At 44.3% G+C, this 12,617-nt stretch overlaps 13 pseudogenes; all 13 read left to right on the top strand.

Moving 5' to 3' along the window:
- Nucleotides 1-86: 86 nt before the first annotated feature.
- LOC148268134 (5S ribosomal RNA) lies at nt 87-205 on the top strand (annotated as a pseudogene).
- A 179-nt stretch (nt 206-384) lies between these two features.
- On the top strand, nt 385-503 carry LOC148268133 (5S ribosomal RNA; annotated as a pseudogene).
- Nucleotides 504-1,781: 1,278 nt separating this feature from the next.
- On the top strand, nt 1,782-1,900 carry LOC148268132 (5S ribosomal RNA; annotated as a pseudogene).
- Nucleotides 1,901-2,708: 808 nt separating this feature from the next.
- On the top strand, nt 2,709-2,827 carry LOC148268131 (5S ribosomal RNA; annotated as a pseudogene).
- Nucleotides 2,828-3,175: 348 nt separating this feature from the next.
- Nucleotides 3,176-3,293, top strand: LOC148268130 (5S ribosomal RNA; annotated as a pseudogene).
- A 2,574-nt stretch (nt 3,294-5,867) lies between these two features.
- On the top strand, nt 5,868-5,986 carry LOC148268129 (5S ribosomal RNA; annotated as a pseudogene).
- A 348-nt stretch (nt 5,987-6,334) lies between these two features.
- Nucleotides 6,335-6,453, top strand: LOC148268128 (5S ribosomal RNA; annotated as a pseudogene).
- A 305-nt stretch (nt 6,454-6,758) lies between these two features.
- Nucleotides 6,759-6,877, top strand: LOC148268127 (5S ribosomal RNA; annotated as a pseudogene).
- A 933-nt stretch (nt 6,878-7,810) lies between these two features.
- LOC148268126 (5S ribosomal RNA) lies at nt 7,811-7,929 on the top strand (annotated as a pseudogene).
- Nucleotides 7,930-8,460: 531 nt separating this feature from the next.
- LOC148268125 (5S ribosomal RNA) lies at nt 8,461-8,579 on the top strand (annotated as a pseudogene).
- A 199-nt stretch (nt 8,580-8,778) lies between these two features.
- On the top strand, nt 8,779-8,896 carry LOC148268124 (5S ribosomal RNA; annotated as a pseudogene).
- A 1,167-nt stretch (nt 8,897-10,063) lies between these two features.
- On the top strand, nt 10,064-10,182 carry LOC148268123 (5S ribosomal RNA; annotated as a pseudogene).
- Nucleotides 10,183-11,734: 1,552 nt separating this feature from the next.
- On the top strand, nt 11,735-11,853 carry LOC148268122 (5S ribosomal RNA; annotated as a pseudogene).
- The last annotated feature ends 764 nt before the right edge of the window (nt 11,854-12,617 follow it).

The raw sequence follows: 12,617 nt of genomic DNA, 5'->3' as shown, positions 1-12,617 counted from the left end.
AGGTGAGGTGCGCGCACAGCGAAACAAATGATGGTAGGGGAGAGGGAAGGAGAAGGGGCATATGTATTTGCGGTGCAAATAAGAAAGGGTGCAATCATACCAGCAATAATTCACCGGATCCCATCAGAACTCTGCAGTTATGCGTTCTTGGGCGAGAGTAATACTAGGATGGGTGACCTCCTAGGAAGTCCTAGTATTGCACCTTTTTTACAAAAAACGAGGTACAGTGGGTAATCCGTTCATATGGGCATGAGTCGAGGTGCCTGGGCATTTCTCTTGATATTAGAACTAAAAGTAGAGGTGAGGTGCGCGCACAGAGAAACATATGATGAGAGGGGAGAGTAAAGGAGAAGGGGTATATGTATTTGCAGCACAAATCAGAACAGGTGCGATCATACCAGCACTAGTTCATCGGATCCCATCAGAACTCCGCAGTTAACCGTACTTGGGAGAGAGTAGTACTAGGATGGGTGACCTCTTGGGAAGTCCTCGTGTTGCACAAGTCTTTTTGCAAACGGGGCGTTAAACATTACGTGGGACTAGAACGACGATTCGCTGGTTCATTCGCAAATGTGAGTTACAGCTGTGGAGCATTTTGCTTAATATTTTTTGCATATTCAATAAAATCCATCACATGATAAGAGTGTCATTGCGAGCACCTTACATAATAGAATAACGAAAAACGAGGTACGGTGGGCGATCCATTCATATGGGCATGAGTCGAGGCACCCGGACATTTCACTTGATATTAAAAATAGAAGCAGAGGTGAGGTGTGTGCACAACAAAATAAATGATTAGAGAGGAGAGGGAACGAGAAGGGGTATGTGTATTTGCAGCGCAAACTAGAATGGATGCGATCATACCAGCACCAGTTTGCTGGATCCCATCAGAACTTCGCAGTTAAGCCTTTTTGGGGGAGAGTAGTACTAGGATGGGTGACCTCTTGGGAAGTCCTTGTGTTGCACACTTCTTTTTGACGATGGCGCAAACGTTACGTTGGACTGGAGCGACGGTCCACTGGTTCATTTGCAAACGTGAGTCACGGCACTGGGGCATTTTGCTTAATAATTTTCGTGCATTTAACTAGTGCCCATCACGTGATAAGAGTGTTATTGCGAGTATCATACATAGTAGAACAACGAAAACAGAGGTGCAGTAGGCGACCTGTTCATATGGGCATGAATCGAGGCGTCGGGGCATTTCACTTGATATTAGAAGTAGAAGCAGAGGTGAGGTGTGCGCGTACAGCAAAACAAATGACGGGAGGGAGGAGGGAATGAGAAGGGGCACATGCATTTGTAGCGCGGAATGGGACGGGTGCGATCAGACCAGCACTAATGCACCGAATCCCATAAGAACTCTATAATTAAGTGTCCTTTGGTGAGAGTAGTGCTAAGATGGTTGACATCTTAAAAAGTCCTCGTGTTACACCTGTTTTTTTACACACGAGGCAATAAACTGTTACGCGCGACCGAAACCACAGTCAGTCGATTCATTCACAAACGTTAATCACGGTGTTAGGCCATTTTCCTTAATATTTTTCTTGCATTGATATATAGTCCACCAAGTGATAAGAGTATCCTTGCAAGCATCTTACATAGTAGAAAAATAAAAAATGAGCTGCGGCGCGATCCGTTCATATAGGCATAAGTCGAGTCGCAGGGCATTTCGCTTGATATTATAACTAGAAGAAGAGGTGAGGTGCGCGCACAGTAAAACAAATGACGGGAGAGGGGAGGGAAGGAGTAGGGGTATATGTCTTTGCGGCGTAAACTAGAATGGGAGGGATCATACCAGCACTAGTTCACTAGATCCCATCAGAACTCCACAGTTAAGCGTGCTTGGGTGAGAGTAGTACTAGGATGGTTGACCTCCTAGGAAGTTCTCATGTTGCACCCTTCTTTTTGTAGACGGGGTGCTAAACGTTACACGGGACCGGAGTGACAGTCCACCAGTTAATTCGAAAACGTGAGTCATAGCGCCAGGGCATTTTGCTTAATATTTTTCGTGCATTCAATTAAAGCCTATCATGTGATAAGAGTGTCATTACGTGTATTTTATATAGTAGAAAAAAAAAACGAGGTATGGCGGGCAATCCATTAATATGGGCATGAGTCAAGGCATCGGGGCATTTCACTTGATAGTAGAACTAGAAGCAGAGGTGAGGTGCGCACACAGCGAAATAAATGATGGGAGGGGAAAGGAAAGAGAGGGGGAATATGTATTTGTAGCGTAAACTAGAACGTGTGCGATCATACCAGCACTATTTCCCCGGATCTCATCAGAGCTTCGCAATTAAGCGTGCTTCACCGAGAGTAGTACTAAGATGGGTGATCTCTTGGGAAGTTCTCGTGTTACACCATTCTTTTACAGATGGGGCATTAAACGTTACACGGGACCAGAGCGATAGTTTTTCGGTTCATTCACAAGCGCGAGTCACGGCGCCAGGACATTTTGCTTAATATTTTTCATGCATTCAATTAAAACCTATCACGTGATAAGAATGTCATTTCGAGTATCTTACATAGTAGAACAACAAAAAACGAGGTACGATGGGCTGACCATTCATATGGGCATGAGTCGTGGCTCTGGCATTTCGCTTGATATTAGACCTAGAAGCACAGGTGAGGTGCGCGCACAGCGATACAAATGATGGGAGAGAGAGGGAAGGAGAAGGGGTATATGTCTTTGCAGCGCAAACTAGAACGGGTGCGATCATACCAGCTCTAGTTCATCGGATCCCATCAGAACATCGTAGTTAAGCGTGCTTGGGCAAGAGTAGTACTAAGATGGGTGACCTCCCTGGAAGTCCTCGTGTTGCACCCTTCTTTTTGAACACAGGCCGTTAAACGTTACGCGGGACCGGAGCAACGGTCAGTTGGTTCATTCGCAAACGAGAGTCACGGCGTTGGGGCATTTTGTTTAATATTTTTTGTGCATTCAATTAAAGCCCATAACGTGATAAGAGTATCATTGCGAGTATCATACATAGTAGAACAACGAAAAACAAGGTGTTGCGGGCGATCCGTTCATATATGCATGAGTCAAGGCGCTGGAGCATTTTGCTTGATATTAGAACTAGAAGTAGAGGTGAGTTGCGAGCACAACGAAATAAATGATGGGAGGGGAAAGGGAAGGAGAAGGGGTATATGTATTTGCTGCGCAAATTAAAACGGGTGCGATCATACCAGCACTAGTTCACTAGATCCCATTAGAACTCTGTAGTAAGCATGCTTGGGCGAGAGTAATATTCGGATAGGTGACCTGCTGGGAAGTTCTCGTGTTGCACCCTTCTTTTTGCAGATGGGGCGTTAAATGTTATGCAGAACCGAAGCGACGGATTGCCGGTTCATTCACGGCGTCGGGGCATTTTGCTTAAATTTTTTTGTGTATTCTATTAAAACCCATCACGTAATAAGAATGTTATTACAAATATCTTACATAATAGAACATTGAAAACAGAGGTTGGGCAGACGATCCGTTCATACAAGCATGAGTCGAGGCACCGGCGTATTTCGTTTGATATTAAAACTAGAAACAAACGTGCTGTGTGCGTGCACAGCAAAACAAATGACAAGAAGGGGGAGGGAAAGAGAAGGGTGTATATATTTAAAGCACAAATTAGAATATATTTGATCATACCAGCACTAATTCACTAGATCTCATCAAAACTCTATAGTTAAGCATTCTTGGGTAGGAGCAGTACTAGGATGGATGACCTCTTGGAAAGTTCTCGTGTTGCACCCTTCTTTTCGCAGACAGGGAGTTAAATGTTATGCGGGACCGGAGCGACAGTTCGCCAGTTCGTTTGCGAACGTGAGTCATGGTGTTGAGGCATTTTGCTTAATATTATTTGTGCATTCAATTATAACCCACCACATGATAAGAGTGTTATTACGAGTATCTCACATAGTAAAACAGTGAAAACAGAGGTGCGGCAGGCAATCCGTTCATCTGGGTGTGAGTCAAGGCGCCGGAGCATTTTGCTTGATATTAAAACTAAAAACAGAGGTGAGGTGTGCGTGTACGTAATACAAATGATCGGAGGGGGGAGGGAAGCTGAAGTGGCACATGCATTTGTAGCGGGGAATGGGACGGGTGCGATAAGTCCAGCACTAATGCACTAAATCCCATAAGAACTCTACAGTTAAGTGTCCTTGGAATCCCATTGAATCCTCGTGTTGTACCCATCTTTTTTTGGATAGAGCGTTAAACATTACGTGCAATCGGAGATGCGGTCCACAGTTCATTCGCCAACTTAAGTCTTGGTGCCATGGCATTTTGCTTCATATTTTTCGTGCATTCATTTATAGTCCACCACGTGATAAGAGTGTTGTTACGAGTTCTTAGATATCAGAATAAAAAAAAATGAGGTGTGGCGGACAATCCATTTATCTAAGCACGAGTCGAGCCGCCAGAGCATTTCCCTTGATATTAGAATTAGAAGCAAAGGTGGGGGGTGTGCGCACAGTGAAAAAAATGACGGGAGGGGAGAGGGAAAGAGAAGGAGTATATCTATTTGCAGCGCAAAATAAAACGAGTTTGATCATACCAGCACTAATTCACAAGATCTCATCAGAACTCCGCAGCTAAGCATTTTTGGGTGAGAGTAGTACTAGAATGGGTGACCTCCTGGGAAGTCCTCGTGTTGCACCCTTCTTTTTGCAGACGGGGGATTAAACGTTACGCAGGACCGAAGTGACAATCCGCTAGTTCATTTGCAACTGTGAGTCACGGCGCCGTGGCATTTTGCTTAATATTTTTCATGCATTCTATTAAAGCCCATCACATGATAAGAATGTTATCACAAGTATCTTACATAATAGAACAACCAACATAAAAGTGCGGTGGGCGATCCGCTTATATGGGCATGAGTCGAGGCACCGGGGCATTTTGCTTGATATTAGAACTAGAAGCAGAGTTGAGGTGTGTGCGCACGCGAAATAAATGACAGGAGGGGGGAGGGAAGGAGAAGAGCACATGCACTTGTAGCGCAAATCGAACGGGTACAATAATACCAGCACTAATGCACCGAATCCCATAAGAACTCTGCAGTTAAGTGTCCTTGGGTGAGAGTAGTACTAAGATGGTCGACCTCTTGAAAAGTTCTCGTGTTGCACCTATTTTTGTACAAACAAGGAAATAAACGTTACGCGTGACAAGAACCACGGTCTGTCGGTTCATTCGCAAACGTGAGTCACGACATCAGAGCATTTTGCTTAATATTTTTTGTGCATTCAATTAAAGCCCATCACGTAATAAGAATGTTATTACGAGTATCTTACATCGTAGAACAACGAAAATAGAAGTGCGACGGGCGATCCATTCATATGGGCATGAGTCGAGGCGCTAGGGCATTTCACTTGATATTAGAACTAGAAACAGAGGTGAGGTGTGTGCGTAAAATGAAACAAATGACGGGAGAGGGGAGTGAACAAGAAGGGGCACATGCATTTGTAGCGCGAAATGGGACGGTTGCGATCAGACCAGCACTAATGCACCGAATCCTTTAAGAACTCTGTGGTTAAGTGTCTTTTAGTGAGAGTAGTACTAGGATTGTTGACCTCTTGGAAAGTCCTCGTGTTACACCTATTTTTTTGCACACGAGGCAATAAAAGTTACCCGTGATTAAAATCACAGTTTGTTAGTTCATTCGCAAATGTGAGTCGCGGCATTTGGGCATTTTACTTAATATTTTTTATGCATTCATTTCATCTAGGCATGAGTCGAGCCACCAGGGAATTTTACTTGATAGTAGAATTAGAAGTAGAGGTACTGGGTGCACGCATAGTGAAAAAAATGATGGGGGGAGGGGGGAGGGGGGAGAAGGAGAAGGGGTATATATATTTGCCGCGCGAAATGGAACGGGTGTGATCATACCACCACTAATTTACTGGATCCAATCAGAACTCCGCAGTTAAGCTTTTTTGGGTGAGAGTAGTACTAAGATGGTTGACCTCTTGGAAAGTCCTCGTGTTGCACCCTTCTTTTTCCACACGAGACAATAAACGTTACGCGCGACCGGAACCACAGTTCGTCACTTCATTTGCAAACGTGAGTAACAACGTCAGGGCATTTTGCTTAACATTTTTCGTGCATTAATTTATTGTCCACCACGTTATAAGATTTTTATTACGAGCATCTTACTTAATAAAACAACGAAAAATGAGGTACGGTGGGCAGACCCCATCTGGGCATGAGTCGAGCCACTGGGGCATTTCGCTTGATATTAGAATTAAAAGAAGAGGTGCGAGGTGTGCGCACAGCGAAAAAAATGATAGCAAGGGGGAGGGAAGGAGAAGGGGTATATGTATTTGCAGCGCGAAATGGAACAGGTGCGATCATACCAGCACTAATTCACTAAATCCCATCAGAACTCCACAGTTAAGCATTTTTGGGCGAGAGTAGCACTAGGATGGGTGACTTCCTGGGAAGTCCTCGTGTTGCACCATTCTTTTTACATACAGGGTGTTAAACGTTGCGCTCGACATCGGGGTATTTTGCTTAATATTTTTTGTGCATTTAATTAAAATCCATCATGTGATAAGAATATTATTACGAGTATCTTACTTAGTAGAACAACAAAAACAGAGGTGCGGCGGACGATCCATTCATATGGGCATGATTTGACGCGCCGGGGCATTTCGTTTTATATTAGAACTACAAGAAGAGGTGAAGTATGCACGCACAGCGAAATAATTGATAGGAGGGAGAAGGAAGGAGAAGGGATATATGTATTTGTGGCGCGAACTGGAATGGGTGCGATAATACCAGCACTAATTCACCGAATCCCATCAGAACTTCGGAGTTAAGCGTGCTTGGGCGAGAGTAGTACTAAGTTGGGTGACTTGCTGGAAAATTCTCGTGTTGCACCCGTCGTTTTACAAATGGGACGTTAAATGTTACGCGGGACTGGAGCGACGGTCCGCTGGTTCATTCCCAAACGTGAGTCACGGTACTAGGGCATTTTGCTTAATATTTTTTGTGCTTTCAATTAAAGTCCATCACATGATAAGAGTGTTATTACGAGAATCTTACATTGTAGAACAACAAAAATAGAGGTGCGGTAGGCGATCTGTTCATATGGGCATGAGTCGAGACGCCGGAGCATTTTGCTTTATATTAGAACTAGAAGCAGAGGTGAGGTGTGCGCGCACAGTGAAACAAATGACAGGAGGGGGGAGGGAAGGAGAAGAGGTATTTGTATTTCTGGCGCAAACTAGAACAAGTGCGATAATACCGGCACTAATTCACTAGATCCCATCAAAATTCTGCAGTTAAGTGTGCTTGGGCGAGAGTAGTTCTAAGATGGGTGATTTCCTTGGAAGTTCTCATGTTGCACCCATCTTTTTACAGACGGGGTGTTAAACGTTACGCGGGACTGGATCGACAGTCTACCGATTCGTTCGTAAACGTGAGTCATGGCGCCAGGGCATTTTGCTTAATATTTTTCGTGCATTCAGTTAAAGCCCATCACGTGATAAAAGTGTTATTACGAGTATCTTACATATTAAAAAAATGAAAACAAAGGTGCGGCAGGTGATCCGTTAATATGGACATGAGTCGAGGCACTGGGGCATTTTGCTTGAATTGGAACTAGAAGCAGAGGTGAGGTGTGCACGTACAATGAAACAAACATGCAACTGGAACTATGTTGGTTTATTCGTGAATGTGAGTCAAGGTGCTGGAGAATTTTACTTGATATTAGAACAAGAACCAGATGTGCAGTGTGCACGCACAAGGAAACAAATGACGAGAGGGGGTAGGGAAATGAGAAGGAGTGTATGTATTTACAGCGCAGAATGAAACAGTTGCGAGCATAGCAGTACTAATGCACTGGATCCCATCAGAACTCCTCATTTAATTGTACTTGGGCTAGAGTAGTACTAGGATGGGTGACCTTCTGGGAAGTTCTCGTGTTGCACCCATTTTTTTGCAGATGGGGCGTTCGATGTTACGCGCGACTGGAATTATGGTCCCCTGGCTCATTCACAATTGTAAGTCAAGGTGCCGGGGCATTTTACGTGATATTAGAATGAGAAGCAGAGGTGCAGTGTGCTCGCACAAGGAAACAAATGACGAGAAGAGGGAGGGAAGGAGAAGGAGTGTATGTATTTGCAGAGCAAAATGAAACGGGTGCAATCATACCAGCACTATTGTACCGGATACGATTAGAACTCCGCAGTTAAGTGTGCTTGGGCGAGAGTAGTACTAGGATTGGTGACCTCCTAGGAATTGTTCATGTTGCACCTATTTTTTTGCATATGGGGCGTTCGACGTTACATACGACTGGAACTATGCTTTGCTGGTTTATTCGCAAATGTGAGTCAAGGCGCCGGGGTATTTTACTTGATATTAGAACGAGAAACATAGGTACAGTGTGCACGCACAAGGAAATAAATGATGGGAGGGGGGAGAGAAGGAGAAGGAGTGTATGTATTTGCAGCAAAGAAAGAAACGGTTGCGATCATACCAGCACTAATGCACCGGATCCCATCAGAACTCCACAGTTAAGTGTACTTGAGCTGGAGTAGTACAAGGATAGGTGACCTCCTGGGAGGTCCTCTTGTTGCACCCATCTTTTTGCAGAAGGGGCGACATTATGCGCGACTAGAAATATGGTCCGCTGGTTTATTCACAAATATGAGTAAAGCTTTCGAGGCATTTTACTTGATATTAAAATAAAAAGGAGAGGTGCAGTGTGCACGCACAAGGAAACAAATGATGGGAGAGGGGAAGGGAGAATGATTGTATATATTTACAGTGCAAAATGAAACTTTTGCGATCATACCAGTACTAATGCACCAGATCCCATCAGAACTCCGCAGTTAAGTGTGCTTGGGGGAGAGTAGTACTAGGATCGGTGACTCCTGGGAAGTCCTCTTGTTCCACCCATTATTTTACAGATGGGGCATTAAACGTTACGCGCGACTTGAACTATTGTCCGCCGGTTTATTCACAAATGTGAGTCAAGGCGTCGGGGCATTTTACTTGATATTAGAACGAGACGCAAAGGTGCGTGTGCACGCACAAAGAAACAAATGACGGGAGGGGGAGGGAAGGAAAAAGAGTGTATGTATTTGCAGCGCATAATGAAACCAGTGCAATCATACTAGCACTAATGCATCAAATCCACCAAAACTCCGCTGTTAAGTGTGTTTGGGAGAGAGTAGTACTAGGATGGGTGACCTCCTGGGAAGTCCTCTTGTTGTACCTACTTTTTTTCTGATGGGGCATTCGACGTTACGCGCGATTGGAACTATAGTCCACTTGTTTATTCGCAAATGTAAGTAAAGGCAGTGAAGAATTTTACTTGATATTAGAATGAGAAACAGAGGTGTAGTGTGCACGCACAAGGAAATAAATGATGGGAGGGGGGAAAGAAAGAGAAGGAGTGTATGTATTTGCAGCGAAGAATGAAACGGTTGCGATCATACCAACACTAATGCATCGGATCCCATCAGAACTCCATAGTTAAGTGTACTTGAGCCGGAGTAGTACAAGGATGGGTGACCTCCTGGTAGGTCCTCTTGTTGCACCCATCTTTTTGCAAAAGGGGCAACGTTATGCGCGACTGAAAATATGGCCCGCTGGTTTATTCACAAATATGAGTAAAACTACTGGGGTATTTTACTTGATATTAGAACGAGAAGGAGTGGTACAGTGTGGACGCACAAGGAAACAAATAACGGGAGAGGGGAGGGGAGAAGGACTGTATGTATTTGTAGCGTAAAATGAAACTGTTGCAGTCATACCAGTACTAATGCATCAAATCCCATCAGAACTCCGCAGTTAAGTGTGTTTGGGCGAGAGTAGTACTAGGATGGGTGACTCTTGGGAAGTCCTCTTATTCCACCCATTTTTTTGCAGATGGGACGTTCGACGTTATGCGGACTTGAACTATTGTCCGCTAGTTTATTCACAAATGTGAGTCAAGGCGCCGAGGCATTTTACTTGATATTAGAACGAGAAGCAGAGTTGCGTGTGCACGCACAGAGAAACAAATGACGGGAGGGGGAGGGAAGGAGAAGGAGTGTATGTATTTGTAGCGCATAATAAAACCAGTGCGATCATACTAGCACTAATGCACCGGATCCCATCAGGACTCCGTAGTTAATTATGCTTGGGTGAGACTAGTATTAGGATGGGTGACCTCCTTGAAAGTTTTCGTGTTGCACACATTTTTTTGCAGATAGGGCATTCGACGTTACGCGTGACTAGAACTATGATCTGCTTGTCTTCGCAAATGTGAGTCAAGGCACCGGGGTATTTTATTTGATATTAGAACTAGAAGCAGAGGTGGAGTGTGCGCGCACAACGAAACAAATGATGGGAGGGGAGAGGGAAGGAGAAGGGGTATATATATATGGAGTGTAGAATGGGACAGGTTAGATCATACCAGCATTAATGCACCGGATCCCATCAGAATTATGCAGTTAAGCGTTTTTGGGTGAAAGTAGTACTAGGGTGGGTGACCTCCTCGGAAATTCTCGTGTTGCACCCTTATTTTTGTGGATGGGGCGTTAAATGTTACGCGCAACCAGAGCCATGGTCCTCTGGTTCATTCGCAAATGTGAGTCGCAACACTGGGCCATTTTTTATAGTATTTTTCATGCATTTATTTATAGCCCACCACATGATAAGAGTGTCATTACGAGCATCTTACATAGTAAAAAAATAAATAAATGTGTGTCGGGTGGTCTGTTCAACTGGGCGTGAGTCGAGGTATAGGGATATTTTGCTTGATATTAGAACTAGAAGGAGAGGTACGGTGTACGTGCACAGCGAAACAAATAATGGGAGGGGGGAGGGAAGGAAAAGGGGTATATATGTATTTACAGCGCAGAATGGGACAGGTGGGATCATACCTGCACAAATGCACCGTATCCCATCAGAACTCCGCAGTTAAGTGTTCTTTGGTGAAAATAGTACTAGGTTGGTTGACCTCCTGGGAAGTCCTCATGTTGCACCCTTCTTTTTGCAGACGGGGTGTTAAATATTAGTGGTACCAGAGCCACAGTCTGCCAGTTCATCCACAAACGTGAGTCGTAGCATCAGAGTGTCATTATGAGTATCTTACATAGTAGAACAACAAAAACAGAGGTACTACGAGTGGTCCGTTCATCTGGGCGTGAGTCGAGGCACCGGGGCATTTCATTTAATATTAGAAGTATAATCAGAGGTGCGGTGTGCGAACACAGCAAAACAAATGATGGGAGGGGGGAGGGAAAGACAAGGGCTATATGTATCTCCAGTGTAGAATTAGATGGGTGTGATCACACAAGCACTAATGCACCGTATCCCACCAGAACTCTGTTGTTATTCGTACTTGTGCGAAAGTAGTACTAGGATGGGCGACATCCTGGGAAGTCTTCGTGTTGCACCTATCTTTTTGCATACGGGGTATTAAATGTTATGCGCAACTAGAGACATGGTTTGCTGGTTCAGTTGCTGACATGAGTCATGGAGCAAGGAAATTTTTCTTAATATTTTTCATGCATTCATTTATAGTCCATCATGAGATAAAAGTCATTACGATTATCTTACATAGTAGAATAATGAAAACAGAGGTGCAGCGGGTGGTCCGTTCATCTAGGCATGAGTCGAGATGCTGGGGCATTTTGCTTTATATTAGAACTAGAAGCAGAGGTACGGTGTGCGCGCACAACGAAATAAATGAAGAGAGGGCAGGAAAGGAGAAGGGGTATATATATTTGCAGCACGGAATGGAAGAGGTGCAATCATACCAGCACTAACACACCGGATTCTATCAGAACTCTGCAGTTATGCGTGCTTGAGCGAGTGTAGTACTAGAATTGGTGACCTCCTGGGAGGTTCTTGTGTTGCACCCATCTTTTTGCAGAAGGGATGTTAAACATTACGTGCAACCAGATCCATTGTCCACCAGTTAATTCTTTGGTGCGAGTCGTGGCACCGGGGCATTTTGCTTATTATTTTTTGTGCATTCATTTATAATCCATCATGTGATAAAAGTGTCATTATAAGTATCTTACATACTAGAACAACGAAAACAGAGGTGCTGCAGGCAGTTCGTTTATTTGAGGACGAGTTGAGACTTTGGGGCATTTCGTTTGATATTAGAACTAAAAACAGAAGTGCGGTGTGTGCGCACAACAAAACAAATGATGGGAGGGGGGAGGGAAGGAGAAGGAGTATATGTATTTGCAGTGCGAAATAGGATGTGTGCGATCATACCAGCACTAATGCATCGGATCCCACCAGAACTCCACAGCTAAGCGTGCTTCAAGGAGAGTATTATTAGGATTGATTCCCTCCTGGGTAGTCCTCCTGTTGTACCCGTCTTTTTGTGAATGGAGTGTTAAACATTACACACGACCAGAGACACAGTCTACTGGTTCAACCGTCTTAGTACTACTCTCATCCAAAGACATTTAACTGCAGAGTTCTTATGGGATTCGGTGCATTAGTGCTGGTCTGATTGCACTTGTCCCATTCCGCACTACAAATGCATGTTCCCTTCTCCTTCCCTCCCCCCTTCCATCATTTGTTTCACTGTACACTCACACATCACCTTTACTTCTATTTTTAATATCAAGCAAAATGCCCCGGCGCCTCAACTCACGCCCATATTAAC

This window comes from Carica papaya, chromosome 3 (assembly GCF_054855325.1).
Source record: "Carica papaya isolate Zhongbai chromosome 3, ASM5485532v1, whole genome shotgun sequence".
Classification (NCBI taxonomy): Eukaryota; Viridiplantae; Streptophyta; class Magnoliopsida; order Brassicales; family Caricaceae; genus Carica; species Carica papaya.
The sequence above is the reverse complement of the archived record's forward strand: the minus strand, read 5'-3'. Positions and strand labels throughout refer to the sequence as shown.